General features: G+C 32.6%; 1 protein-coding gene across 38 annotated transcripts in view; it reads left to right on the forward strand.

Annotated features, from left to right (window-relative positions):
* The window catches only part of LOC129801532 (CUGBP Elav-like family member 4), a 966051-nt gene that overhangs the window by 784831 nt on the left and 165245 nt on the right, over positions 1-15975 (forward strand). The gene's annotated exons all lie outside the window — the stretch shown is intronic.

Raw genomic sequence — 15975 nt, forward strand, 5'->3', positions numbered from 1 at the left:
TAATAATTCCTTAACCCATCCAACAGCATGGGGGTGTGTTCCTTGTCTCTAAAGCTGAAGAAGGTTTTGGTGTGAGAATAAAATTTCACTATATAAGAAAACTGATGTAAATTTTTAACAAGCTCTCCTCATCCTTCAAAAAAAACCATAGGGACAAATAACCATAGAATTTATTTGCTGCAACAGACCTAAATGTTTTAAATGAGATTTTGCTAGTGAAAAGTTTTTAATTCAATTTACTTTCTTCTTGTGATTATAACAGAATTTTTTAGTACTTGGTAACATTTCAATATTAATTATTTATACCGCAATTAATAACGTGCCTTTTGTACTCAACACTCTTCCTTGTATTAGCAATAGTTACTTAGTAGAGGGGTTAAATAAATAAAATAATTCAAAGCATGTTAGAAAACCATGACGAAAGAAAATTGAGAATTCTCATTGTCCTCGAACTTACAAGATTTCGAGAATTTCACAAATATTCCTTTACTTTTATATGTCCGTCTAAAGCAGTTCAAATACTTATGAGCTCTGATCCCGAATAGCCTACATTAAAACTAATACAATTATCGATAAGACTTCAGTTAGGAATCCATTACTAATTCATTAATTGTTACTACAAGCTCAGACTGATTAAGAAGATTAAGGCTTTCCAAATGAATCCAATTTAACTGCATTTGAGGAAAATATGTTTGGTCCTGGAATAAAAATACGGAAAGGACAATTGAATTATAAAAAAATCATACATAGAAAATAATGAGAAAAGGCCAAAGTATCAAAACTGGATATTTACAGCATTATAGCACTTCATTTAAAATCAATAATTCGTTATCAATTTAGTATCTGCTTCAACGATACCTACCAAAGAACATAGGGGATAATATATTATTACATTTATATAGAATAGTTTTTTGCACATTAAACAACAATGAAAAAAATCCCATGAATTAAAGAAACATTATTTCACAAGAAGATCATTAGAAGAATGACCCAATTAACCTTTCCGCAATAATTCTTTAAAGACATTTACACGCCATAAAAGCTATTAAAGGTGTTGTAATTGATTTAATTAAAACTATAAAGCTTTATGGGTTTCTTAAATACTAGTGCAACATTTTATTTTAAAAAAATAATCACTGTAATACAAATTAGCTTATGGGGTTACTTGGGTCAAAAAGACTAGAAAACACCATATTTCCCCTATTTTTTCAACATTAATATTTTTTTGTTCAAGTGTTCTTAAGCATATAAAAATACAACATTTAAACTACACATTTTATGAATTTTATTTTGCAAAATCTTTAAAATTCAACCATTGGGAACTGAATATAGGAAACCGACGTTGATATTAACTTAAAGAACAAATCCAGTGATCGTTAGATGGGAGGAGGTTCAGCCCAGAATAAAAATTTCTTTTCTTCCTAGAGCTTTCGGCGGTCTACGCACTTTCTTTAGTGGTCGAAAATGTTAGACGAAGTCCTAGAAAAAGCCTAACTTTTTTCGACTAACTACTGAAGAAGGTGCGTAAAGCATTGAAAGCTCTGGAAAGAAAAGAAATTTTTATTCTGTGCTGAACCTCCTCCCATCTAACGATCACCGAATTTGTTCTTTGAATTGGGAACTGATTTTCAGAAACTTTTTTTTTTTGAAAAACAGACTTTTCCGTAGACAAGATTTCTCGGTATAGGTTCATGGTTCATCTGAAATCCAAAAACCATATATTCCCTATTAGCTGATGCGTTAAACACGTACTTGCACGGTACATTTTTCTTTAACCCGTTAAGGACGATATTAACACCGGTGTCCCATAAAGAAATTCCTTACTACCTAAAGATATTTTTTTCTTATGTTTGTACGTAATTGCAAAGTAGAACGTTGAAGGAATCTAGGATATTTTTTGCAAGTATCCAGCCATTTTCTATATATATATTAAATATTTAAGCTAAAAAATGACAAATTTTTAAAATCTCATATTGAAAATCGATTTTAATTTTTTTTTTATACTTCCACATTTTTTTTAAGAAAAACCGTTTTGGAAAAAGAAACTACAATACTCAGACATGATATTTTTCATTAGAGTGAAAATTATCATTCATTAGTGTTATCAGAAAAATTACTTAAATTTTTGGGCTATTTTTGTCCCTATCATAGAGGCAAGAAATACACCGAATCAGACTTTGATAGATTTCCTAAGGTTAGATGTAAGACCTTTTGTTGAATTCGTCTTTCGGAACGATTAATTTTTATTTTTATTGCCTTCATTTTTAATGCTGATTTTCGGTCAGCGAAAATTGTCTCGTCGCGTCGTTAAAGAGTTAAAATGAAATTTGGATTTTTGACAGAATTTTTATATAAAAAAAACAATAATTCGGCATATTTTACACCATGTTTTGTTTTGTTAAATAAGTTGTGATCAAGATAAAAAAAATTCTACCGTTGTTGAAATATTTAGTTGTTTGTCGTCAGATGAATGTATTCTGAGAAATTTTGCCCGCCGAATTTTTTTTTCAATAACCGCTTGAAACAACAATGATTATCTATTCCTCCTTTATATAGAGGTATGTTTTAAAAGTAATACCGTTATACATATCTCCACCTCAACTAACATCTAATTTTTTGAAATATCTAGCAGTTTTAATGGCATAATTGGGTATCTTTGGAAAAGACATAAATTGACTTCGAAAATCTCCAAAACACTATTTCCCGACAGCCATCATCCCAAAGACTTCTATTCGACAAAAAGAAGTATGGCACCCCTAAAGTGAGATTCACTGCCTTAAACATTGTTGGATAAATGTTTTCTCACACAGAGCCAAAGGAAAAGAGGAAAAAATCAAAGTCAATTCCATTTTCTTTCGGCGGAAAACTTTGAGCATTGCAAACTGCACAGCGGGAAACTATGCAATCATCCACACCCCCTCACGTGGGAAATTTTGGTGGGAAAACCACCAAACCCCTGGTACATGTGAGACATCCCGGAAAAGGTGGAATTTGTACAATAAGATATTTTCATTCCGAGTGATTTCACCCAAAGAGAGGAAAAGAGATTCAATGGGAAGAAAGATGCTTTTGGCTCTATTAGGATTTTCCACACTATATTGGAGGGATATAAATTTCCAACACTCGCATTCGATTGAAATTTTCTTCTCTATTAGATTTGCATTTGATTCTGGCATCGTGTTTTCCCAGGGGAAAATACTATAGCGAGTTGGCTAAAGAGTGAGACTCTTTTGGGGAGGGAGGAAGGCTTTGTTGTCTTTCAGGAAAAGTGGATTCATTTGAAGGATTCCATGCCACGTTCAGTGGATTAAGTGAATTTCCAACAAATTTCCACATTACTCTTATTAATCCGAACTGCCTTATCATCTTCTCAGTTAATGAAACTGTGAATGAAAATTTACCTGGTAAGAATCGCTATCAAAATTTGGCTGTGCCTGAAAAATCCCCAAAAAGCTCACCTAAAGGAAACCTTGTCAAACTAGCGAATATCCGTTAAAAGATTCTTTAACGTATATGCAATACGATGCGCACGAATATTTTTTTTAAATAAAAATAATACTCTTGATCTTTAAGAAGAAATGGGGCACCATCGAATTGGGGCAACTTTGAAATTGAACTGTTTTCTCCCATTTTACTCATATAACTCATCGAACTCATAGAAAGAGCAGTAGGGGAATTCTGTGACCGTATGACAATGTCATATGGAAAGTTCAAAATCGTTTAATTAATAAATTCGGAAAAACCAATCAAATATTAGATTCATATCAGTTATTAATAGAATTATAGAGCTCTTTCCAATTGGCTTTCGATGCTCACTAAGCTATAATATTATTCTGCTTCCGAATTTATCACGAAAATTTGTTATATGACATTGTCATATTGCTACAGAAATCCGCTACAGGTATATAATCGGTATATTCAATTTGTCACCGTCCTAGAGCTTAAATGGTAAGAGATGTTAAATTATAAACTTCGGTGACCCCCAATAAAAAACGAGATCTCTAAACGTTTTTTTTTTCCTTTTACCCCCACCCCCTCCAATCCCTTGAAAAGCGTGTTTCTTTTGCTTTTTATCCAAAACGGCTCCTATACGATTTCTTTTATTTTGGGATATTTTTTAGAGGTGGTACAGGCGAACATTTCGTCCAAACATTCCTACGATAAAAAAAATCGCCATCTTGAATTTTTGAAGAAAAAATTTTAGTACTTTATAGGGCCTCTATTTTTCAACCGATTTGTATAAATTTGGATTTTTTGGAAAGGTCTTGAAATTTCCAATCCGATTGTATCAGTCGCAATCGGTGATGAATCGATTAAGTACCCGTAAATGACCAATATTTTCTAAGTATTCTTTCTTTCTGTCCGTAAGCTTGTTACCGATCAAGAGGCAAAACGGTAAGAGATACGAACTTCGAATACTGAGAATTGTGACAATCAAATTAAAGACCTCACCGTGCAAAACCCTACGGTCTTACCGTTTGTCCCACTAAGATCTCCAGAAATAAAGTAAAGAACAATTAATCAAGAAACCTTCAACAGATACTAAAATAAGAGAATATTGCTCCAATTGTATATTGTCATCGACAAATAAACATTCTCCTTATAGAGTGGCAGCATTATTTGTGGCCTGACATTACTTATTTCGAAAATAAAGTTTTTTGCGAGGAGGCCATAAATAAACACAGAGACCACAATAATGCCACCACCCTACGTCTATAGGGTGGAGACATCACTTATGGATGTTATACACTTATGGACAGCTTGCAAGGCGTACAAAAATTTTAAGTGCTTTCCTAAACGAGATTCCGAAAAATCATGAAATCATAAGTCTATGATGTGATCACAATTTTGTTACTTTTCGAAATCTGGGGTGACATGATGACTTTTTTCGATACTATCGACTGTCGATTCTGAAATATTTAAACGATAGCTGTCCTTTCTGTGACTAACATGGATATTTATCAACAGGCACATTCTTTTAAGAATGTCGCAATGAATGGCCCAACAATCCGTAAAAAGCTGACATTCACTTGATCTAGGAGATATAGATTTATCGATACTATAGATTCGATAGTGTCGAAAAGTTATCATTCCACTCCTGTTTTTAGGTAAAAATTTAAAATATTTGCAAACTGTTTATAAGTTATAACATTGATAAATGATGACTCCATCACTCTACATCAAAATAACGAATTTTATTTAAAAATGTCCCAAACGATGACACAGGATTTACGGCTATGATTATAGAGATTCAATAGCGAATAGTCGTACGAGAATCGATTGATTTGTTGTAATATTTTTCTACTAGCCTCTGTGTGTACTAAAATGTCATAAAGTTAGCTAAAATATAAATTCAAATAATAACGTTTTTTTCAAGCAAAGTTATCGCTTATTTGACATAATCTCTAACTTGATACCAATTTCTGCCGAGAAAATCGGCATAGTGTCCATTACTTCACAAAAATATTGTTGATTTATGTAGAAACTGTAGGAGTTATAAAGAAAATGGTATGCTCTGCTTAACAAGCATTACCGATTAAACATTTTAAATAAGTAAAAAGATGCGAGCAAAAATACTAATTTTTTAAAAATCGCCCATGGAATGATACAAAAACACGAAATTTAGGTCGATACTCTGCTTAAAGTTTTCACTTCACTTTTCTCTACTTGTAACACGGCGTCGCAGAATTCTTTATTTTATATAAACACCGTGATATCACAAAAAATAACTCTATTGAATTCTGCAAACTTCAGTGAAAAATTTTTCCATCTCTTCTGACACATCTTGTCTGGAAAGTCTGGAATGTAGAAAAAATCGGCAGAATATCTACAGAAATTCGTCAGAGATTCGTCAGAAAATCTGCCGAAATATTCTGACGAATTTTGTCCCAAGCCCAAATAAAATTCGTAAGAATATCTTTCACTATGTTTGAATGTGTACTAAAAGAACGGCAAAAGGGAGCCGAAAATCGTGGAAATAAGCCCTGAATGAAGCCATTAAATGAATTAATATTTATTTAGGACTTAAATACTGTGCTCCTGGAATAATAAAAGCGCCAGAGCTGAGATTTACAAATGCAAATCTTTACTTAGAATTTGAATCTTTTTCTCATTTTGCCCAACCCATTTTCATCTTTTATCTCCACAGCGCCCCCTCCTCCACCCTCCCCAATGGATGCCCAAATGCTACAAAGCTCCCAAAACCCGTGGCTTTTTCACACAAGCCAAACCCCTTTTAGTCCCATATCTCCCCTTGGCTCTTTGGCCCAGAGTTGTGTCAATAGATGGGAATTCATCAGTGGATGTGTATGTGTTCCGGGAAGGAGGAATGGAAAACTTTTTGACTTTTCGGGCTCTCTATTTGCTCTTCTTTATTCACTCCTTTTCTTTCACCCTTAATTATTTCACCCTCTCTAATGAGATGACGGATATTCGAGAGTGTGTTTCTGAGCTTTCTTCCTCTTTTTCAATTTAATGTGTTTGTGGCAGCATTTCCACCAGTTAAAATAAAGTTATAGGAGCTTGAAGCTTTAGCATCTCAAATTATGTGGAATTCAATGAAAACTTTCAGAGGAAAAAAGAAAAAAATAACTTTGTGAAGAAGTTAGAATTTTCATAATTTATCAGTATGAAATGGGCTAATTTTCTCAACTATATTTCCAATCATTCCCATGGCTTTAGAAGAAGCCCCTTTCACTGATTAAATAGCACTGAACCCTATGGAATGCCATGCTGTACTTTTTAATTGCCAATTTATTTATTTTTAATTAAATTGCCGGTCAGAAGGAATGTGAGGATGAACTCGTGCCACCCCCCCTCGTGATTTGATTTGTACGAGGAATTTGGAGGGATATCTAAGGGTGGAAATGACTCTCAGTTCTACATTTGAGTTGACAGAAGCCTTATAAAAAGTGTAATCAGAGAATTTATTGAGAACATCAATAAATTCCTTTCCATTGCCTCCTCCATCTCACCACCAAATCTCTGCTATATCGATTTTGGGCGACAAAGTTCTCTGACCAAATGTGAAGCCCAATCAGTGTCTTTTTTCTGTGTTCAACCGACAAAAGACAATGGATGGGATAGTTGAACAGAGAAAAAAACGAAATAATTATTTGAGATCTGTTTCGAAAGGCCCGTTTTGCGAGCATTTTTATTGGCAGTACGGATGCATCGTTTTTGGAGCGAAGGGGGGGGGGCAAAGCTTCAAATAAAAAAGTCACCCTCTTCAATTTAAAATTCTGTTCAATTTTATTGCGCCCTATGCTGGCCCATTGGACACTCCACGAACGCTTGTCCGGAAAAAAAACTGCCACTGACTGTCGAAGATGTGATGAGGAGGATTGTGCACGAATTTTTGTTTTTGGGATCACACCCAATGATATTGTATGCACACAATGGCTTCATTCGTTCAAATTACGAGTATAATATACGCTAATTTGGTCTCTATTATACGGAAAATTGGTAAACATACAGCACACTTCACATCCTGGAGGGTCTCCTGTGTACAGATTGGGTTGACTTTTTTGGGGTTGGTTAGCTCCATTGAGTTTACCATTTGGAGCAAAATCCAATGAAGAGATCTCTCCCTCTCTCACTCCTCTCTGTACCCATACCTTCGAGAATGGCTGCCTCACATTTGTGTCGAGACTTTTGTTATAAATAGAAATTATATGGGCGACTTTTATATCATTTTGTGTTACTTCATCTAATTAGCAAATTTTCTGCTTCGGAGAGTACACACACAGTGAATTAAATAAGGATACCCTTCAAGGAATGGGTTTTGCATGTTGAGACCAAAAGAGAATTTTCTATGAGGATGTTAGTCAGGAAAGTTTTCGTGTATGATTTTTCTTGTATATTAATTGTTTCTGGCTACTGCAAAACTTTTGAGGAAATTATGTGTAAAAAAAAATAATAAAATATGAAAATTTACATAGAAGCATTTTAGTAAGAATTTTGCACATCATTTCCTGCTGTATACTGATTATACATAAGATTCTTATATTTAGGTGAAATTCTTATATTTTACACTTATTGTAGTCAACATAAAAAACTAAAGTTATCGGTGGAACACGACTTAGGGTCGGAGGAACGTCTGTTCGACAGGGAACCCCTATTGACACTTTTGTCAAAATGTTGAAAATTATTTAATGTATCTAGTAAAATATAAGTAATATGACGTTTTTCCAGTAATATACCTTTTACTATTATCAGAGATGTTCAAATTTCATATCCCGAATGGTACAGAGTAGGGTGTCAATAGGTGCTGACATGAGTTCTTAAAGTGTTAATAGACGTTCCTTTCACCGTAGGTTCCTCAAATCAAAAGTATATCAACTGCTAAAAATCCTAAATACCTTCTAACACTTTGTCATTGTACCACTACTGGCGAAAACAGTGAGAATATATCGATTTATGGGTTTTAGCATGATTTTTATATGAACCAATTAATCAGATAGGGCACGCAATGGGTCAAGTGGTAGAGCAATCGCTTTATGATGCAAGTGTCCCGAGTTCGAATCCCCTTTAGGTCATCCAGTGAGCTTCTCTGCACTTGATTCCACGGGGCATGGGACTGAACACCCCATCCCTGTATAAAAAAAAAAATTATGGATGTTCCGAACTCCCCTTGTGGGAAAGTCTAAGTTCCTCTATGGAACGTTGTGCCACCATTATTATTATTATAATTAATATTATTTTAATCAGATAGTTTTGCGCTGATCAGTCAGTGTTATCGGCTGATTAGAGCCGATCAGTTTCCATAATTATCTGACAGTCAGGCATAATAAACCGTGAGTACCAGGCCTGATCACCGTTTGGTTTTGAAAGTAACCGTATTATTTAGATCCTTGGACTTGGATAGAATAATTTTCAATGGAAAAATATCCTTTCAAGATCCGGCTTTAAAAATGGAATTGATAAACTTGTAGTTTAAGTTACAACTTATCTTTGAATCGTTTACAGACCAATATAATGACCTGAATAAGATAAGATGGGGTAATTTGGAATCATGTCTAATTTGTAACTTTCAGATTTGCTAACAGTTTTAGATGACAAAAGGAAAAAGCAACGAAGAAGTACTCTCGAATGTGAAGTCTTGTATACTTCTTCGTGGTTTTCTTTTCTCTTTGACCATCTGAAACACTGGGAAAATCTTAAAATTCCAAAGTAAATATGATTCTAAATTACCCCATCTTCCCCTACTGCTAAAAATTTAATTTCATTTTTAATTTAGAAAAATTGTATTACATAATATGTATAATATTTCATCGTTTTATTTTCTGCTGAATTCAATCTCTCTGCTAATGGTGCTGATCAAAAATCAAAAACACACCTTTTCAATTGAATGAAATTGAATACATTGAAATTTTACCTCTTACTCTTTTAAACTAAAATCTGATATACTTACTTTTTTCTGTCAAATAGAAATTGAATTTCAAATTAAAAATAAAATTGTAATTTTCAATTTTCATTTGACGGAAAGAAGAAGTAAGAGGTGAAATTTCAATAGATTAAATTTCACTCAATCGAAGAGGTATGCCAGCGCCATGAGAATCAAGATTTCAATGTCAGAGAGTATACGAATTTACGACAAAACTTTCTTAGAATAATTTTCATAATTTTCTATTTATAATTAGACATTAGAATCATGTAATCTTAGTCTGTTTGAATCTTATTCGATTACAATTATCACTAATGTTAAAGTAAAGTAACAATTTGAAATTCAAATTCTAATAAAGAGTTTTAGTTATCGATTTTAAGACTTAGCAAAGTATAAGTTCTACAAACCAAACTAGTAATATTACTTATTGTACAATTAAAGCTCCTTGTTCTTACTCAAAATTGTTCTTTCGGTTAGCATACAATATTAATATTAACATAAGTTGATTTTGGATTACCTATAGATTTTCTACTTTCTTTTTAGCTTTAAAAACTTTTTTGCATAACTTTAAATAACTCCAAAAAAAGGGACAGACAATTGTGTTGAAATCTCGGGTGTTAAAAAGCCACTAAAATTCATTTTTCTCTCTTAGTATCCGGAAGAGTCTGAATAAAACTGGTTCCTGTAAGGGTTTCTCTTGTTACTATATTGAGCTCAATTAACAATAGTTGCTCCCTCTAAATCACAACCACCATCCAATGAATCATATCTCCAGAAGAAAGATTAAAAATTTTCCAGCATTGCTAAAGATTCTCCATGTGATTTATGTGCTCAGAAGTCCAGGGACAAGGGCCACAAATAAAGGGGTATGAGTATGTTTTTTTGTTAGACTGGGATTGTGCAGTCCCTTCCGTTTTGACTTTGCTGAGTTCTCAAAAGAGGGTCAAGTGTGTTTTGAGATAAAGCTCTGTGTCTTATTCATATTGAGGATTTTTTTTTTGTGCTAGGGTGCCCAGGGGGCTTTTGGGAGACGAAAATATGAGAATGGAAAAGTTTAATGCCTGTCGGGGGTGTATTCGTCAAGAAGTTAGTTAATAAATAATGTCGAGAAGACGGGGCAATATGATTGATGCAAGTTGACTTTTCCATCGTGAATGGGGTTAGAGAAGATATCAATTAGGGGAGAAATGGGTCTATGTGTGCATATTGAAGGGTACAGAAGTCCAACCTCTCCCTTCAGTCAATCTTCAATATTGGATATATATTTTTGCCGCTAAACAAAAGAACAATCACCCCAGAAGAGACCTCGGAACTTTTTCCCTCTTATTGTTTTGGATCTGCACCATGTGGCTCCATGGATTGAGATAAAATATTCAAGTGATCTTGCCCGCCCCCCAAAAAAAAAAGAACCTCCCACCATCTCCGGAACTCAAAACCCCGTCCCGCAGTGTTAGGCCACAAGTGCGGAGTTTGACGGGTACCCCATTCCCCAAATCCGTCTCCCAGATTAGTGCCCGTGAGTGATAAATGAGCGATCATTAATTCAATTTTTGGACATACATACCCCACACCGGAAGATGAGATACCCGAAAATACTTTGGGAAAGCTACCCCCTCGGAAAAGCCTTGTTCCTCCACTCGAAGGTGAAATGAGGCCTCTGCACCAATATACCAGCCATTGTTATTATGTATGCGATAGCAAATGGGTATAATAGAGGCATTTATCTCTGTTGATAAAGTCAGACTTGTGGCAGGAGTTTGGTGATTTTGGGCATGAGTGACGATGAGAAAAGAAAATGGTAATAATAAACTGACTTACGACTTAATTATTCCACTGGGTTGATCATCAAAACTGATATACCCAATCAATATTATATACATCCTCAATAGGTTCTTTTCAAATACTTTTTTTTTCGAAGTGAATGTAATACCCTTTTTGGTAATAAAACATAAAGGAAGCGAAAAATTACTTAATATAGAGCACATTTGTTAGTCGCGGTTTCTACTTTCTTTGTATATCATTAGTTTAATGCCTATGGGAGTAATAGAGACTGAAAGCATGATAAATATTAAAAATTTTTTGATAACTTAGTAAAGTTAGCAATATCACAAAGATTTTCGTTCACAATAAAAAAAACTTAAAGTAAAAATTATTTTATTTTAACGTTGTTAAAAATATTTCAGGAGCAAGTACCTAAACTCAATTGACGTAAATTTTTTAGTTATTTTAACGTTATTACTCTCCGTCAGAAATTAATGGACTATATTTACAAGCTCAGCTTAGATAAAATAAAACTTGTTCTAAATTTTAATATGTTTCGTTTTGGGAAACCGGTTTATATTGAGAATCAATTGTAATTTTAGTGATTCACCTTAGAGATAACTACCTAAATTCTAAACTTCCATATTTTCGTCATGAAACATTCTAGAATTTTCAAAATTGGGTCATTGTGCTATGAAATTTCAGGGTAACCGTTCAGATTAATGAGGCTAAAATTTATTTCAAACGCATTCTAATCGACTTTAAATAAACTTATCTATACTCTTCAAACTTATGGTTTATCTAGTTTAACTTCTATAATATTTATTAATTTTATAATAGACGAAATTATTGGAGAATTTTTAAGTTCTTAGAGTTCTTAATATTTCTGCGTGTTATTTAGAAATTGAGAACATTTGGGAATGAGGCTTTGCTTTGAAGCCTACCACTACTTCTTTGAACCCAGAACACGAAAACTGATGATCTTTTTTCATTCAGGCCAATACTGACTCCGATACGTGAAATTCTTTTTATTGCCCAGCTTTAGCAATGGGAAATTTCACTCATGGCTTTTAAATAATGATCTTTGTATTTTTCGAAAAAGAAACTAACTCCAAGGAAATTTTTAGGAGATTTTTATTAGAGTAATTTCATCCTTCAATTTAATTTCAGGAAAACCTAAAGCAATATTACGTTGTCATTACGTTCACCTGTTGACTAAGGGTTATAATACGTACGAAAAATTACCATATCAAAAATTTAAATTTGAAAAACACAGAAATTTATCATAATTGCTCTCTGTTATCCGGGCACATTAATAAAATTCATTTTCAAATTTAAAAAAATGCAGCTTTTTAAAAAGTTGCCGATCAATTGAATTACTCTAATATAAATTTTATTTGATATTATTCTCAGGGAAAAATGTGGTATTTTGGAATCATGTCTAATTTGGAGCTTTCAGATTTCCTAGTAGTTATAGATGGCAAAAGGAAAAAAACAATGAAGGAGTACTCTCGAATGCAAAGTCTTGTACTTCTTTATTGTTTTCTTTTTCTCTTTGACCATCTGAAACAGTGCAAAAATCTTAAAGTTCTAAATTAAACATGATTCTGAACCAAATTACCTTATCTTACCATAATGTAACTATTAGTCATTCATCTTCTTTTAAATTTTTTAAGAATTAAAATACTATAACTTTAAGCCATATATACTCTGAAAACAAAAGTTTTGTTAAACGAACAAATAAATTTTGTTCAAATCTTCTAAAAAGGATGTTATTTACCAATTTGACAAAACTTTTCCATATTCAGTATGGAAGAACATCCTTTTGACAAATTTGTCTTGTTAATTTGACAAAACTTTTTTTTTCAGAGTACTAAAGTTAGAATTACGTTATTTTACCTTTATTTTGCTACAATGGGATTTCGTGTACTAAGTTATAGCAAGTTCAATTATATAAATAAATATAATATTTTTAAAAAAAAAATCTTATAAAGAATAAAGGTTTATGAAATAAAAAAATTAAAAATACTAAAGAATTCTTACGAGTGATTTTGTATAGAATTAAAATAAAAATATAGGACGTACATAAATCATGAGAAAATTTTAGAAATTTTTTTGCCGAAGTAATAGAAAAATTAAAATGTGAAATTAATTATTTAAAAAATGAAAATAAAGAGATTTTGCTAGAAAAGGGAAAATTAGGAATATTGTATAAGAAATCTCTGACTATGGTTTATTGGTGGTAAAATAAACATTTTTCCTTGTATAATTTCTATAAAATCCGGCTAGAGTGAAAACAATGAAATTCTATTTCGTATTCAACCTCAGAATTACAAAGTACTCCGGCCACATTTTAAGGACAGGAAGCTAAATCTCTGGCTGACTGTGAGATCCTATATAACTCCTGTGAGCTAAAATTCCCTTTAGGAACATCCACAGCCAAAAGGCACCAAATTTATTACCATCTATACGGGCAATTTTCTCCCGTATGCATTGAATTTTTTTCCAAGCTAAAATGGAACAAAAAAAAAGAAATATCCCGAATTGGGGAGCTTTTTTTGTAAGTTCAATGTGAGGCTGAAAATTAATGGAAGAGCTTGCAAAGTCTTTCCCTCTCAGGAAAATGAACGATGAAAAAAAGACATGTTCATTTTGATATTTTTCAGCTAATGCGGAAAAAACTCATGTCAAATTCATATTTTTTTCCTGCTATTTAAAAACAAATGTTTCATTTTACACCTCATCTCCATAGAGCTTTTCTCATCCATTCTGTGTACTTTTCCGTGTTCACTTTCATCACTTTTTCCCCACATATCCAATTGAATGATTTTTCCTCGCTGAAAAACAATATTAAATGCAAAAACATGTTTCATTTGACGTTGATACCATTTGAAAATTCATCAGCGAATAATGTTAATGTTTGTTTCCATATTTTGTTTTTCTCCAATCCTTCATCCTTCAGTTTGATATATAGAAATTTTGCTAAAATGAATTATTTTATGTCATATTTTGCTAAATTTTAGATGATACTGATCTTTTTTTACAGTAGAAGAGTGTTTTGGTGAGATGTGAAGCAACAGTATTTCCCTTCTTATTGCACCCATTTACCTTGACATTCTCCCCTAAAGTGCCTTATAGTTTTTTTTGGCGATATTTTGAAAGGAATATTTGATGAATTGTGTAAAATTGGCTCAAACATAGAAACATTCTTCACGTGACATCAAAATTTTTGAAATACAGAGTCCCGCCTTATGAGTTTGACAATAGTGAATTTAGAAAGAAAAAAAAATGGCTAAAATTTTCTTTCAGTTGATGTTTTATTATTATTTACACAAGCAACAAGTAAGTTTAAAGGATTATTTTATCACTTTCAAGTTCCTACACTGCTAAGAAATGAAAAACAAATCTGTAGGATAAAATTAAGGATAACACACATGCAACTAAATATTTACTCAGATGAAATATTTTAGTATCATGACGTTTCCTGATTGGCCGAAAGCATTTACCAATCAGGAAATTGGATTTAAATAAAATATATTATCAGACTAAATACTTAATTATCTATAGGTAAAGTATAAATCTTCAAGAGTTTATTTGTAATAATGACATTTTATGCAACATAACCTCAAAATGTATTGAATCGGGTGCAAAAAATACCTAAATTATCTGCCCGAAGGAATTTAAATTAATAGTTTTCCTACTTTAGAAGTCTAGAATCTCTAAAATGTATTTTAATTTGCTTTTTTTTGAAAATTTTAAATTGTATTGAATTTGTGGCTAAGTACAAAATGATTCCTGCTGTAATAAAATACCCAAAATAATATAATTTAGTTTCCCCAAGTTATTTCTTAATGGAATCTCGCTTTATCTATAAAAACTTAACCTCTTACATATCATAAATTGAAGTAATGTAGCTTTGCTTTTGAGGTTATGACTTCTCAGACAGTTATTGAAATTAAATTGATAAAAAAGCGTTGCAATAGCGTAACAGTTAACCAAATTTTTATTTTTACAATATTTTTATTTACTGGAAACAAATAATTGTTGAATTTTTCATTACCATAGGGTGTTCAAGAATTCTTTTGAAGTAACATAATGTATCAGTGAACTTAAGCTTTGTTCTTCTAGCAGATGCAAATGACGTAATAAAGATGCTTGAGTAAGGGGTGATGAACCAATCTATTTGCTCTTTAAAAATCTAGTTTAGTGAATTTTGTGAAAATAACCACGAAATCTAGAAATAATTGTTCAAAAACCTCTTAAAATGGTGGTCCGTATCGAAAAATCATACGATCTGGCAATCTTAAAGCTATAAGACACTCAATGGCTCCGTTCAGTAATAACCTTTCGAAGAGACAAAGTCACTCCAAAAAGCCAAGCCAAACCTATTCGAAAATCTACCGAAAGCCTAAAGTGAAAATTCACGTACTCGTTGCTTAGCGCTGATTATTCTGCCATTTCGTATTTCGGTATTTTTGACGCTTCAAACGTCAGCAATGTCAACAACAGTGTCTAAAACACAACAGTGTGCAGTAAAATGTGAATTTTTCCTTAAATTTTGTAAAATTTCAGAATGCCAGAACGTTTCAATCGCAATTTTAAAAAAATAAATGTCTTTTTCAATGAACTTGCTCACTTTTGTGTAAGTCTGTTTAAACTAAACTGTTTAAACGTTCGAACTTCCAACGGGTTTTTAGATAAGTCCTCTCTGATATACCTTCGAATCGGTACAGAAAAAACCTCAACCGGTGAGAGCTCTCAAATCGGGAAGGTTAGTGCTGAACGAGAGGTATCTAGAAATATTTGTGCAATAAACTAGGCGAATTGGC

Source organism: Phlebotomus papatasi, chromosome 2 (genome assembly GCF_024763615.1).
Source record: "Phlebotomus papatasi isolate M1 chromosome 2, Ppap_2.1, whole genome shotgun sequence".
Lineage (NCBI taxonomy): Eukaryota > Metazoa > Arthropoda > Insecta > Diptera > Psychodidae > Phlebotomus > Phlebotomus papatasi.